Here is a 13022-nt window from a genome sequence, read left to right on the forward strand (position 1 = left end):
AAGCGATACACGGTTTCCTAGGGCAGACGTGGGAGGGGAAATTAACTGTAAATGGACACAAGGGTACTTTCTGAGGTGATAGACATATTCTAAAACTGGATTGTGGTAATAAGCACATAACTAAAAATTTACTAGAATCATTGAATTTACATTTTCATGGGTGAATTTCATGTATGTAAATTATGCCTCAATAAAAATGTTGAAAGTAAATGTTTAAAGAGGTTTTTTTGGAATTACTCAAGATGAGTTGGAAACTTTTACCTTTGTTTTCCACGAGGTCTACCACACACACTAATATTATTATGCTTACCCCTCTGTATTGCAATCATCTGTACTTCTCCAGCCCCTCCTCACTTTGTACACAGTAGACAATAAATGTGCAGTGGATTAAACTTAATGGAATGAAAGTGAATTGAACCACATCAAACAAGTCGTCCATCTCTAATATATTATAATTTTTGAGCAATTTCGCAGTCCTTACTATGTCTCCAATAATTGCTTATTTTTTTCTCTCTCAAAGTCCCTAAATCTTTTCATGATATTGTTTTGATACATCACAGTCTTTGTCACCTGTAGTTTTGGTTCCCGTAGAAGCAGATGCTGAGACAAGGTTTCATGTACAAGCGCTTTACTGGAAGGAGCAAGGAACATGGCTAGGAGACAGGAGAAGGGATACAGGGAAGACAATACATCCAATAAAGCTCGCATTAGGTCAGCTACCGCTGGGATTGAGCAGAGTTTTCATCTTGTGGGGAAATTCTGGAAAATGGTACAAAATCCAAACTTCAGCATTATCCCAGTTAAAGAGTGAAAGATATGGCATACTCCACACCCTCCCTCATGGACTATCTCTGATAGGGCATAATTCTCTGTCAATTCTAGCACCACATATTGGGCAAAGTAAGTTCCAGCTGGGGCTGGCCATTGGTAGTCATGCAATGGAGATGGTGAGAGGATCCCAAGGAATGTGGTAGCAATGTTGACAGCGTCTACTACTCCATCCTTCACTGCAGACTCAAGTCTATCAACAGTCCTCTCAAAAAGCAAGCTAAGTTCTGAACACATTCCACGCTTGTGTAACTATGAATCCTGATGGCACCTCCAGAGAGTGTCATAAAAAAGATTAAACTATGTAAAAAAGTCTGATTCAATTGTATTCACTACTACATATTTTAGGACCTTAGAAGGTGTATCTCAGTTTGCAATGATGAGAAATAAAGGTCAAATAAATCAGGCAAGGATGGAAGGGGGAAGGAAGGAAGGAAAAAAGGAAAGTGAGCAAGAAGGAAGGAAGAAAAGTGGGGAAGAAGGAAAGAAGGTAGGATTAGAAAGAATGAAGCAACATCGCAGCATTATTTGAGGTGGTGTATTACTCTGAACCATCTGAACAAACCAGCCTCCAAATCTACATTCCTACTTTGAAGTTGAAAATCACGTCACTGTTCTTCGGAAAAGTAGTATAGCAAAGTCAGTGTCAGCTAGCCAGGTTAGAGTCCGACTCAGTCACAGTCTCCTCTTTTGAAAAGTGGGGTAAATGAGAGAAACTATCTCAGATAAGTGTTTTCAAGATGAAATAAAGTCATACATGTGAAGAAACAAGCACAGTCCTGATATGGTAAGCAGTTGTTGTGACTACTATGTGATTTTCATTCCATTTCTACTGGAGTAAACAAACACACAATCAAACGAAAGCATCAACATTTGAGAGTATAATTTTTTGGGGAAACCAAGTCAGGATTTGACATGATACATGCTTTAAATTCAAAGTTAGAAATCTTAATAATGGTTGCAAGAAAGCTGGCCAAACATGGAACTTTACGGACAGCACATAAGCTGTAAAAGTCAAAAAAGAATTACTGAAGGAGTTGTTGAGGAGAAACTAATAAAAAATAAACAAAAGTGAAGTCATAGGTGTTTTGGGAATGGAAGAAATCAAGCATGTGTTTTAGGAGAGAAAAAGAACTAGAAGATTTAAAATTGCAACATTTGCCTTTGGGGTCCACAATAGCCGCTTAGTTCTGAGGCCAGTGACCAATCACAGACAAGAGGATGCTCGGCTCAGGAGCCTTCCCATGGTCCCCTTCACATCCTTGTTCCTCAGACTGTAGATGAAGGGGTTCAGCATGGGAGTGACTACAGTGTGCATCACTGAGGCAATGAGCTTCTCTGGGAAGGATGTGTCACAGCAGAACTGAGGTAGACTGCCAGGTTTGTCCCATAGTACTAGGAGACTGCAGAGAGGTGAGACCACAGGTTGAAAATGCTTTATACTTTCCATCTGCAGAGGACATCCTCATTAAGGAGGAGACAATTTGAGAGTAAGAAAAATGGATCCCAGTGAGTGGAAACACACCCGGCAGGGCAGTGGCCACATACAAGGAGGAGTTATTTATGGGAGTGGCAGAGCAGATTAATTTGAGAACCTGTGCCAGTTCACAGAAGAAATATGGAATTTCAGTGCCTACACAGAAGGTCAGCCACCTCATGAAGCAAGGAGATCAAGAAAATAATCACCCCAGTCCTCAGAACCAGAAGACCACAGAGATGTGTGTTCATGATGACCATGTAGTTCAGGGGGTGTCAGATGACCACCAACTCATCATAGGCCATTACTGTCAGGAGATAACTGTCCATTCCAGCAAAAATTGTAAAGAAACACACCTGAGGGAGGCGTTCTATGTAGGAGATGTCTTTGCTCTATGCCTGGATGTTCACCAGCATCTTCGGGACAGTGTTGGAAATGAAGCAGATGTTGACAAAGGACAGGTTGCAGAGGAAGAAATACATGAGTGTATGGAGGTGGGAGTCAGAGCTGACAGCCAGAATGATGAGCAGTTTCCCAAGCCCAGTGACCAGGTACGTGGACAGTAACACTGCATAGAGCAAGGGCTGCAGTTCTGGATCCTCTGAGAGACCCAGGAGGAGGAATTGTGATACTCCTGTGTGGTTCCTGTTTCCATTTAGCTGATGTGTCTGCTGGAGAAGGAGGTGAAAGAAATGTTCAGTGAACTGACACCTGAGCTAGTCAGCACCTCTTAATCCAACTTTAGGTGAATAAACTTCTCCCTCTGTTGATTATTTCCAATTACAGTAATTCACTCAGTCAAGTGGTAGCCCACTTTCATTTTAAATGTGTGTAATCATTCAGGTTTTCTTTAATTTAGCAGAAATCTCTCTGTCTCTCCTTTTATCTCCTACTAACTGGTTCAAATTCTCCTATTTGAATCTATGGACATAAACCAATTTCTTCTTCAATATGACTCTTCTAAAATAATTGAAGACAGTTAAGGTCTTTCTTTGATAATCTCCATACTTCCTTCATTGTAATAACTTTATAATAGTGATTAAGATATGAGGTTTCAACTTAAACAATCTTAATTCTCTGACCTGATACTTCCTGTTAATGTTACAGTTAACCCTCATATGTGTTATTTTTTTTCCTGAAAATGTAGTTCCTGCTATTATCTTCTTTGTGAAGTTTAGAAAAGCCTTTGTATACAGTAGGATCTCAACAAATGATAGCTATTATTATCATTAATAATCTGTACCTTTCGTGACAATAATTTTTGACAGATACCTCTCCCAAAAGTATAGTATAGAGATGTGATTTAGAAAATGGGATGGAGTCAGACTTCTCAGAATTGAATTTTACTCCACCAACTTACTATCTGTGTGACCTTGAGAAATTTGCTTAATCTCTCTTAGCTGCAGATACCTCACGTTTACAATAGGAGTAGTAAATATTTCCTCCATGTAAGACCAATGAATGAATTAAATGAAATGATGCATGTAATTTTTCTAGTGTGGTTCCTGTGACACACAGTGGACATGACAAATGTGAACTTCTTTTCTCAATGTCACAATAAATCTGTCTTTCATGGCTAATATTCCCCTTAAACTAGGGCAGTCATCCAAGGTGCAGTTCTAATCACTATAAACACAACAGGTCTGTGACCTCTTTTGACCACAATGCAGCACTTCTAATTAATGAAGATCTCTATGGCTCCCTCTTTCAGAGACTGCCAGCCAGGTGGATTCTTCAAAGAAGGAAAAGCATGTAGACTACATATATAAGAGGAGAAACAAAATCACAAAATGATAAAAATAAAATATGAGGCGTGGGTGAGAGTGTGTACTCATGTGTACATACTCAACAGTGGGAACATGTTGTATTAATAATTAGCAGAATTAATTGCAAAAAAATGGTTGATAGATTTGATTAAAAAATGATCAAAGCTTCTATAAATCAAATCATCATAAAAATTGAAAAGCACATTTAAGATTCCATAATAAATGTTTACATTCTCCATAATAGAAAAAAGGCCAAAGTTGCTAATGTCTAAAGAATGCTAATTAATTAAAGAGAAAAAATCATTGAGGACAAAGTTAGTCTGCGGAGGTGGGAGGAAAATCTTCTCTAAAATATGAATATTTGAGCTGTGATAGTGAAGACGGGTAATTGTTAACCAGGGGAAATAAGGAAAGGGTGAGGATTTGGGGCTGAGTGAACAGAATTCATGTTGCCCTGTAGGTCAGTGAGCTTGGGAATGGAAGGCATTTGAGAACCCAGGGAGGTGGAGAACAGAGAGTGAGCGTCAGGAGGACAGAGTGCATGAGGCCCACAAGGCTAGCATGCTGTATTATTCCTTCATGTGCCTCTCACATTGGTAATTTTAAGTTTACTTTTGGGTCAGAGGATGTGACTGTTTTTAGTCTCCAAGGTCTTTCCAAAGACTTATATGATTCCTGGCTCATAGTCGGTGCCCAACAAATGAAAATGCTGGATGTAAAATAAGGACAGAGACCCAAAGCATCAACTATAACACAAAAAAGAAATCTTCAAGCTCGCATATGCCTGAATACAGACACAAAATAGAATGATAAAGTTTAATCAAAAGCAATCATATTTATTTTAAGAGAATAATACAACATGAATAAATAATACTTATTCTAGGAATGGGAAGCTGATTTAATACTAAGATGTTTGATAACATAACTCATCACAAAAATAGGTCAATGAAGAGAAATCAAAACCATAATCATTATAGAAAGTGCAAATGGGAAAATGTAACAGCCATTACTATGGTTAGCAGCCAAGACAGAGCCTCTCGCTAAATGAGGAAATTAAGGACAATTTCTTAACCCAATAAAGAATCGTTGTTTTAATTACAGGAAACAGGATATTCCACATTAGACACTAAAATATTTGTGTTAAATTCATAAACAGGCCAAGGCAGTCTACTCCAACTTCAATCACTTGATATTCTGCTGAACATCTAAAGAGACTGATAAGATGAGAAAAGGCAATTGGGCTGAGTACTGAAAATCAGAAATATCACGTTATTTGCAGATGATATTGTGGGTAATAAAGTAAGAGAACAATAGCAATCAATTCAGAGCTATGAACTGCTATCAGTGAGTCAAATCTGCTGCAAAAATAGTTCGGGAAGATAATAGGAAAACACAATCACATGAGGAATAAAATAGAAAATACCTGGTGCCTAATAGATCTCCAGTTGAGTAGTTAGTGAATAAATGACTGGATACAGGAAATCCAGGGGTCTGCATTTATGGGAAAGAGTAGAGAAGAGGTGGAGACTCTGGAAATAACTTTTCTCAGAGAGTCTCTAGATTCCAAAAAGAGAAAGAAGGAAACAGAACAAGAGCTGGGTCAATGTGTCTCCTCTTTTCCTTCTTACTCCACCAGTCCTCACTGGGACGTGCTGACCTTCTTTGATAGTTAACACTGAAGCTTCCTGTTCTTTGAGGTCTGCCCTTGGGAAGCCCAACTGGGCTTGCATTTGCCCGGGATCAGGGAATTATAGGTAAGTGGCAACAGAAACAGAATGGACGATTTTCAGCCCATGTTTTGTCTGTGCAAGCAGCAAAGGGAGGCAATGAATTTATTTCCTTCAAGGAGAAACTCCTCTTTATTTGACTTGACTTAAAAATTATAACGTGTCCCTTAGGCAAAGTTTCATTTCTACAGGAACCAAACCCAAGAACCAATTCTCTGTGATGTTCTTCCCTTGAAGAATCTTGAGATATTTTATAGATCACTTGGCGTCCACAACGTCATAGAGGCAAAGAGGTCCTTTCTGAAGAAAAACAGAGTGGTTGAAAGTTTTGGTTCTGTTGAGAGGACTAACCAAATGAGGACTGAAAAATGTCTCTTAAAATTTACTGGTGACATAGAGGCCTTTCTTGATATTAGGGAGGGCTCCATTTAATACCTTTAAATAGAGGGTCAGGGACAGAAATAATCCAGGTAAAGTGGATTGAAGAGTGAGTATTGAGGAAATAGAGGTGGAAAATATAAATCATATATAAGTTTTGACAGGGAAAAGGAGGACAGAAATAAAACAGCCTAAAAGGAGTAATGAGTATGGAAGAGTTAAAAAAAAATTAATAGAAGATATATGAAGACACTTAATTTCAAAGAGAATGACCATACTTCATGCAGGCATTTGAATACACCGTAAGTGCTGATGTAAACCAAGGTTTGGAAGTGGAAGCAGCCCCACTAACATCACTCCCAGTGAGCCACTTAGGGAGTTTGTGCTTCAGGTCTCCACACTGCTGGCCTCTGAATGTTTAGAGTTCTTGGCACCTAAGTGGGTAACATTTCTTGAGACGTGGCAAAAGTCCCATTAAACTTCAAGTTAGGCTGCTGGCTGGCACTTTAGGTCTCCCATGCCAGGAAGAGAGTCACCGTCCTGGCAGGTGTAACTGACCTGGTCATCAGTGTCATAGTGTGGCCATGGTGACGGTATGCACTGATATCTTGCTGTGCTCAGTCAATAGCTGGGAGCAGCCCAGGAGCAACCTCAGTGCAAATACAGTGGTGGATAAACACGGCTGTTGGTCAGTTATGCTCACAGCAAGAGATCTGAGTGGTGTTGGGTGAGGCAGCTTCGTTTAGCTGAGGGCAATTCTCAAATAGGGCTGAGGGTTGAGGGCTGTCAGATGGCTGCACCTCTGCACCTGGAAAAATAAGCCCCTAATCCTGAAGGAGGATCTGAGCGATAAAGCACAGCAGTCACTAGAGTCCATCCTTTGGGACATTTGAATCAACGTTTTTAAATTGAAGTATAAGCAACATATAACATTATATTAGTTTGAGGTGTACCACATGATGATTTGATATATTTTTTTTCATTTTTTTTAAGATTTTATTTTTTTACCTTTTCTCCCCAAAGCCCCGCGGTACATAGTTGTATATTCTCCATTGTGGGTCCTTCCTTTTGTGGCATGTGGGATGCCGCCTCAGTGTGGCTTGATGAACAGTGCCATGTCCGCGCCCAGGATTCGAACCAACGAAACACTGGGCCGCCTGCAGCAGAGCGCGCGAACTTAACCACTCGGCCACAGGGCCAGCCCCATGATTTGATATTTTTATATATTGGGAAATTATCACCACAATAAGTCTAGTTAACATCCATCACCACACATAGTCACAATTGCTTTTTCTTGTAATGAGAACTTTTAAGATCTACTCTCTTAGCAGTTTTCAAATATACAATACAGTTTTGTTACCCATAATCACATGCTGTATATTACATCCCCGTGACTTGTTTATTTTATAACTGGAAGTTTGTAACTTTTCACTACCTTCACCCATTCGCCACCCCCCCCCCACCAACTCTCTCAACCACCAATCTATTCTCTGTATCTATAAGTTTGGTTTTTGTTTGTTTGTTTTTAAGGCTGTCTTCATCTGTATGGTAAAGAACAATACACCATTGGCCAATAAGTTTTATCCCAGGGATCTAAATATGCTTCAGCTTTAGGAAATCTACTTACGTTGATTTATTTCATAAACGTATCAATACAAAAGCTAAGTCCAATAGGAATCAAAACGTATTTGATAATTTTTGACAGCCACTGCTGCAAATGGTGGTGGTGTGTGTGTGTGTGGAGTCGATTCAGGCTCTGAAAGTGGGAAAATAAGGATATATCTTACAAATGAAAGATAATGTGGATTTTTCAATGAGAGATAGCATTCAATTGAACATGGAAGCATTAAGAAATGACAATTAATGAGCATGCAAGGATTACTGCTATAAACCACAGATATTTAATAATATTCTAATAATTCAAACAAATGCGTAAGATGTAAAAAGAAAGGAGACATAAGCATTGTAAAGCTGAGGACAAATTTATCATTATTTGTAGGTGAGATTTTGGAGGTGGAGAGCCCTCAGATATCTGGAAATACAGTCCTGTGTGAGTCCATCGTGCATTTCAACACATCCCCTGGGGCAGTTGTTTTCAAATATTAGCCCTGCATGAGCTCCACCTGGATGGCTTGTTAAACACAAGTGGCTGGACCTGGCCCTGGAGTCTCTGGTTTAGTAGATCTGGGATGAAGGACAAGAATTTGCATGTCTAACAAGCTCCCAGAGTATGTTGATACTGCTGGTCTGGAGATGCTTTGAAAACACTTGTGTCCCTAGTGCTCTGGTCTAACAAAAGTTTTCCCTCCGCTGTTTCCATCTCCCATCCCCTCCCCTCCCCACCCCCAACCTTTACTAGGATACACTAGCTCTTTCTGATGACAGCATGGATGTAAGAAGAGATAAGAAAGACAGACAGAGATGACCAGGACTCTCTCTTACGTATCTGTTTCTTACCTGGTTATGGAAAGGTGGTGGTTACTGGAGGAGACTAGAAAAATAATTTAAAATGTTGCTTTATAAAATTTTCATGGAAGCTTTCTGACAATACCTGGAACACAGCCCAAGTTCCATGCATTGGGAATGCCACATGTTCAACAAAATCCAAGGTTCTTCTGTCTTTGCAGAACACAATTGGTCTCTGTCTTTGCAGGACACAATTCTGGCTGTCTGGGAGGGACATACTCCTCATAAGGGGTCACACCTTTTCCTCTTGAGAAAAATTGCTTCTCTCTTTGCCCCAGCCTTTGGCTGACAACTTTCTCCACTAGGCTTTCAGTACCCCAGCTCTCCTAGTTTCCTGCTACCTCACTGGTCTCTCCTGCTCAGTCTCCTTTGTAGTTTACTCCTCCCAGAGTGTCCTAGGCTCTGCCTTTGGACCTTCTCCATACTCGCACTTGCTCCTTTGGTGATCTCAACCAGCTGGCTGGCCTCAAACACTACCTCTATGTGTATGACCCTCCAATTTTTACCTCCTGTACGGACCTCTCTCTCAAACTCCAGTTTCCACTGGGATGTCAAACAAACGTCCCCATTTTTTTATTGTGGTAAAATACACATAACATAAAATTTACCATTTTAACTAGTTTTAAGTGTACAGTTTTGTGGCATTAACTACATTCATGTTGCTGTCCAACCATCACTACAACCCATCTGCAGACCTTTTCCATCATCTCAGAATGAAATTGTCCCCATTAAACACTAACTCCCTGATTCCTTCTCCCCCAGCCCCTGGCAATCTCTATTCTACTTTCTGTTTCTGTGAATTTGACTCCTCTAGGGACCTCATATAAGTAGAACCATGTAGTATTTATCAATTTGGAATAGCTCATGTCTCTACATTCCAAAACCTGAACTTCTGAGGCCCCCTTTCTTGCAAAATTTGCTCCACTCACCGTCCTCCCTGCTTAATGGATTCAGTTCCATTCTTTCACTTGTTCAGATCCCAAACCCTGGAGTCATTCTTGTCTCCTCTCTTTTCTCTCATACCCATATCCTGCCCGACAACAAATCCTCTTGGCCCAACTGACCACTTCTCAACTGTTACACTAATATCACCCTGAGTCCTAGCCTCCTATAACTCATCTGGCTAGCCGCAGTCACCACCAAGCAATCCAATCCAATCTCAACCCAGTAGCCAGAATGATCTTTTAAAATGCCAAATCAGGTCATGTTATGTGTTTGCTCAAAACCCGGCAATGATTAACAATGTCAATCAGAAAAAATGAAAGCAAAAGTCTCTCAATGGCACAGAAGGTCTCACATGATCAGCCCCCGATACCTGTACATCTCTTGTACTGTGCTCCCCCTCACTGTTTCTGCTCCAGCTACGTTCCCCCCAGGCCACCTCCTACCTCAGGGTTTTTGTATTAACCTTACCCTCTGCTTGGGGCACTCTTTTTCCAGGTATGCACTCACCTTATTCTTTTACTGTCTTCATAAATATAACTTTTTCAATGAGGTTTATTAAGACTATCCTTCATGACAACCTGCCCTCACCACACTCCTGATCATCTTATCCTTTGGAGTTTAGCCTAAAATAATGACTGACACATAGGAAACACTCAGTAAAAATAGATTTGATAAATTGAATAAACAAATGTGGTTATGAAAGGGCTGCCAGTGACACTATCTTCTTCCCATAGGTGCTTGGTCCAAGGCAGGCAGAGCACATGATAGTGTTAATCACAAGCATTTACAGAAATTTTTCTTGCACATGAGGAACTAAAATGAATCCAGTTCCTCTTTAGTAGTGAAGCTGTGAGGTATGAGTTGTGAGAGCTACTAGTTTCTGTGTCTCTTTCCATTTGCAAGTAGTCGGGCTAAGAAAATAAAGCTGGTAATCTGAAAGGAAATCCTTGCAGTGTTTGAGCCCCTGTGTCCGGTTGTGCCAGGGTCCACCTGAGCCTGAGCTCAGCTACGATCAGACGAATCGGGAAATTCTTTTTGCCAGCAAAGCAGACCCCCGTCCAGCGCAGCCTTATCTTTACATGAGCCAGGACCACGAAATGATCATGACCAAAGAAAATCAGCAAGCAGGGCCATGACTCTCCACTTTCTCTGATCAAGGCCTTACTGATCAATTGTTGGCAAATTCTAACTTACACACGTCTCTCAGGAAAGCTGAATAACAGCTTCCCAAAGATGTCCATGTACTAATCTCTGGAATGTGTGAAGATGATGTCTTAGATAGTGAAAGGTACTTCGCAGGCGTAATGAAGTTGAGATGGGAAATTTACCCTAAATTATCTGGGTGGACTCAATGTAATCAGAAGGGTCCTTATTAATGGAAGCCAGGAGGGTTAGAGACAGATTTGAAGATGCTATTCTGTTGACTTTAAAGATGGAGAAGGTGACCACGAGCCAAGAATGCAGGGAGACTATAGAATTTGGAAATAGCAAAGAAACAGATTTTCCTCTAGAGTCTCCAGAAGGAAAGTAGCCCTGCTGATACATTTAATCTTCTGATTCCCAAAACTGTAAGATAGTGAATGTTTGTTGTTTTAAGCCGCTCCACTTATGGCAATTTGTTACAGCGGCAATAGGAAACACATACACCTCTCTTCCAAAATCTGCCCTTTCTTACTGCTGCCTTAGATCGGTCCCCATCATCTCTCCCCTGGACTACTTCAACAGCCTCCTAGCTGTTCCCTCTGCCTCCAGTTTCCTCCACTCACAGCAACCCTAAATTTCTCATATTACGCCTATGATTACAGCATGGCCCTGGTGCTCAATTACTTTTAAAATCCTTAATTTGTCAAATTAGACTCTCAATAGTCTATCCTCCATCTACGTATCTAGGCTTATTTCAAATAACCCAGTCCATATATCCTCCTGAAATGCCTCACTCTTGAATTTCTCCACGCATATGTGCATGTGCTTCCTTCTTCTCCTAGATCTTACTGTCTTATCCTCTGTGCTTCCCACCAAAACCCGTTCTCCAGTTAAATTTCTACTGAATATTTGTTATTCGGTGCTCAAGTACATTCTTCCATTAGAAGATTTTCCTGAATCCCAAATGTTGGCAAAGATGTGAAAAACCTGGAACCTTCCTTTATTGCTGATGGAAATGTAAAATAGTGAAGCCACTTTGAAAAACAGTTTGGCAGTGTCTTAAAAAGTAAACATAACTTTCCAATATAACTCCATTAGTTACTCTCCTCAGTGTCTATCCAAAAGAAATAAAAACACGTGTCAACAACAAATGTTCATTATATCCTAAACTGGAAATACCCAAATATCTGTCAACTGGTAAATAGATAAACAAAATTTAGTATGTCCACACATTTTAATACTATTCTGCAGTTATAAGCGGCAAAATAGTGATATGTATCACCATATGTATAACCCTCAAAACCATTATGCTAAATGAAAGAAGCCAGATACAAAAGGTCACATATCATATGATTCCATTTATATAAAATATCTAGAAAAGGCTAATTTATAGAGACAGACAGCAGATAAGTGTTTGCCTAGAACTGAAGTGGGAGTGGGAATTAACTGCAAATTGGCACAAGGGAACTTTTGGGGATGATAGAAATGTTCTAAAACTGCATTGTGGTGATGGTTGCATAGGTGTAAATTTATTAAAATTATTGAATTTACATTTTCAATGGGTGAATTTCATGGTATGTAAATTATACCTCAATAAATCTATTAAATAAAATTTTTAAAGTTTACTCTGGAATTACTCGTGGTGAGCTGAAAAATTTCACCTTGGTTTTCAACAGGCTCTGTTGCACCCCAGTATTGTTATCTTCACCACCCTGTGTTGCGGTCATGTTTACCTCTTTGATCCCCTCTTCAACTTGTATACAGTAGACAAAAAACACACTCTGGAAAATAAACTTATTGGCATCAAAGTGAATTGAAGCCACACCGAATACGTTTTCCTCCCTAACAAATTATGATTTTTCAGTAATATAAAGATCTTACAAGATACACAATATTTCGCTTCTTTTTTTTCCTACCCCAAATGTCCATAGTTCCATTAATGATAATGTTTTGATACCCTTTGCAGTCTGTATCGCCACTTTTGACTTTTTCCCCTAGAAGCAGACACTGAGCCAAGGATTCATGTGCAAGCACTTTATTGGAAGAAGTAGAAAACATGGAACATGGGTTAGACAGAAGAGAAGTGATACATGGAAGAAAATACATCCAATAAAGCTTACCTGAAGTCAGCTTCCACCACAAGTGAAAGAGTTTTCATCCTGTAGAGAAATTCTGAAAAATGGTGCAAAATCCAGACTTAAGAATTATCCCAGCTAAGAGGTGAAGGAGATGGTGTAATCTACACCTCTCCATCAAGAGCTGTTTCTGGTGGAGCATAATTCCATGTCACTT

The 13022-nt window shown here is 39.9% G+C and overlaps 1 pseudogene; it reads right to left on the reverse strand.

Annotated features, from left to right (window-relative positions):
* Nucleotides 1-2035: 2035 nt before the first annotated feature.
* LOC106824488 (olfactory receptor 7D4-like) lies at nt 2036-12457 on the reverse strand (annotated as a pseudogene).
* Nucleotides 12458-13022: the final 565 nt, after the last annotated feature.

The sequence above is a fragment of the Equus asinus genome, chromosome 20, assembly GCF_041296235.1.
Source record: "Equus asinus isolate D_3611 breed Donkey chromosome 20, EquAss-T2T_v2, whole genome shotgun sequence".
In the NCBI taxonomy this organism is placed as follows: domain Eukaryota; kingdom Metazoa; phylum Chordata; class Mammalia; order Perissodactyla; family Equidae; genus Equus; species Equus asinus.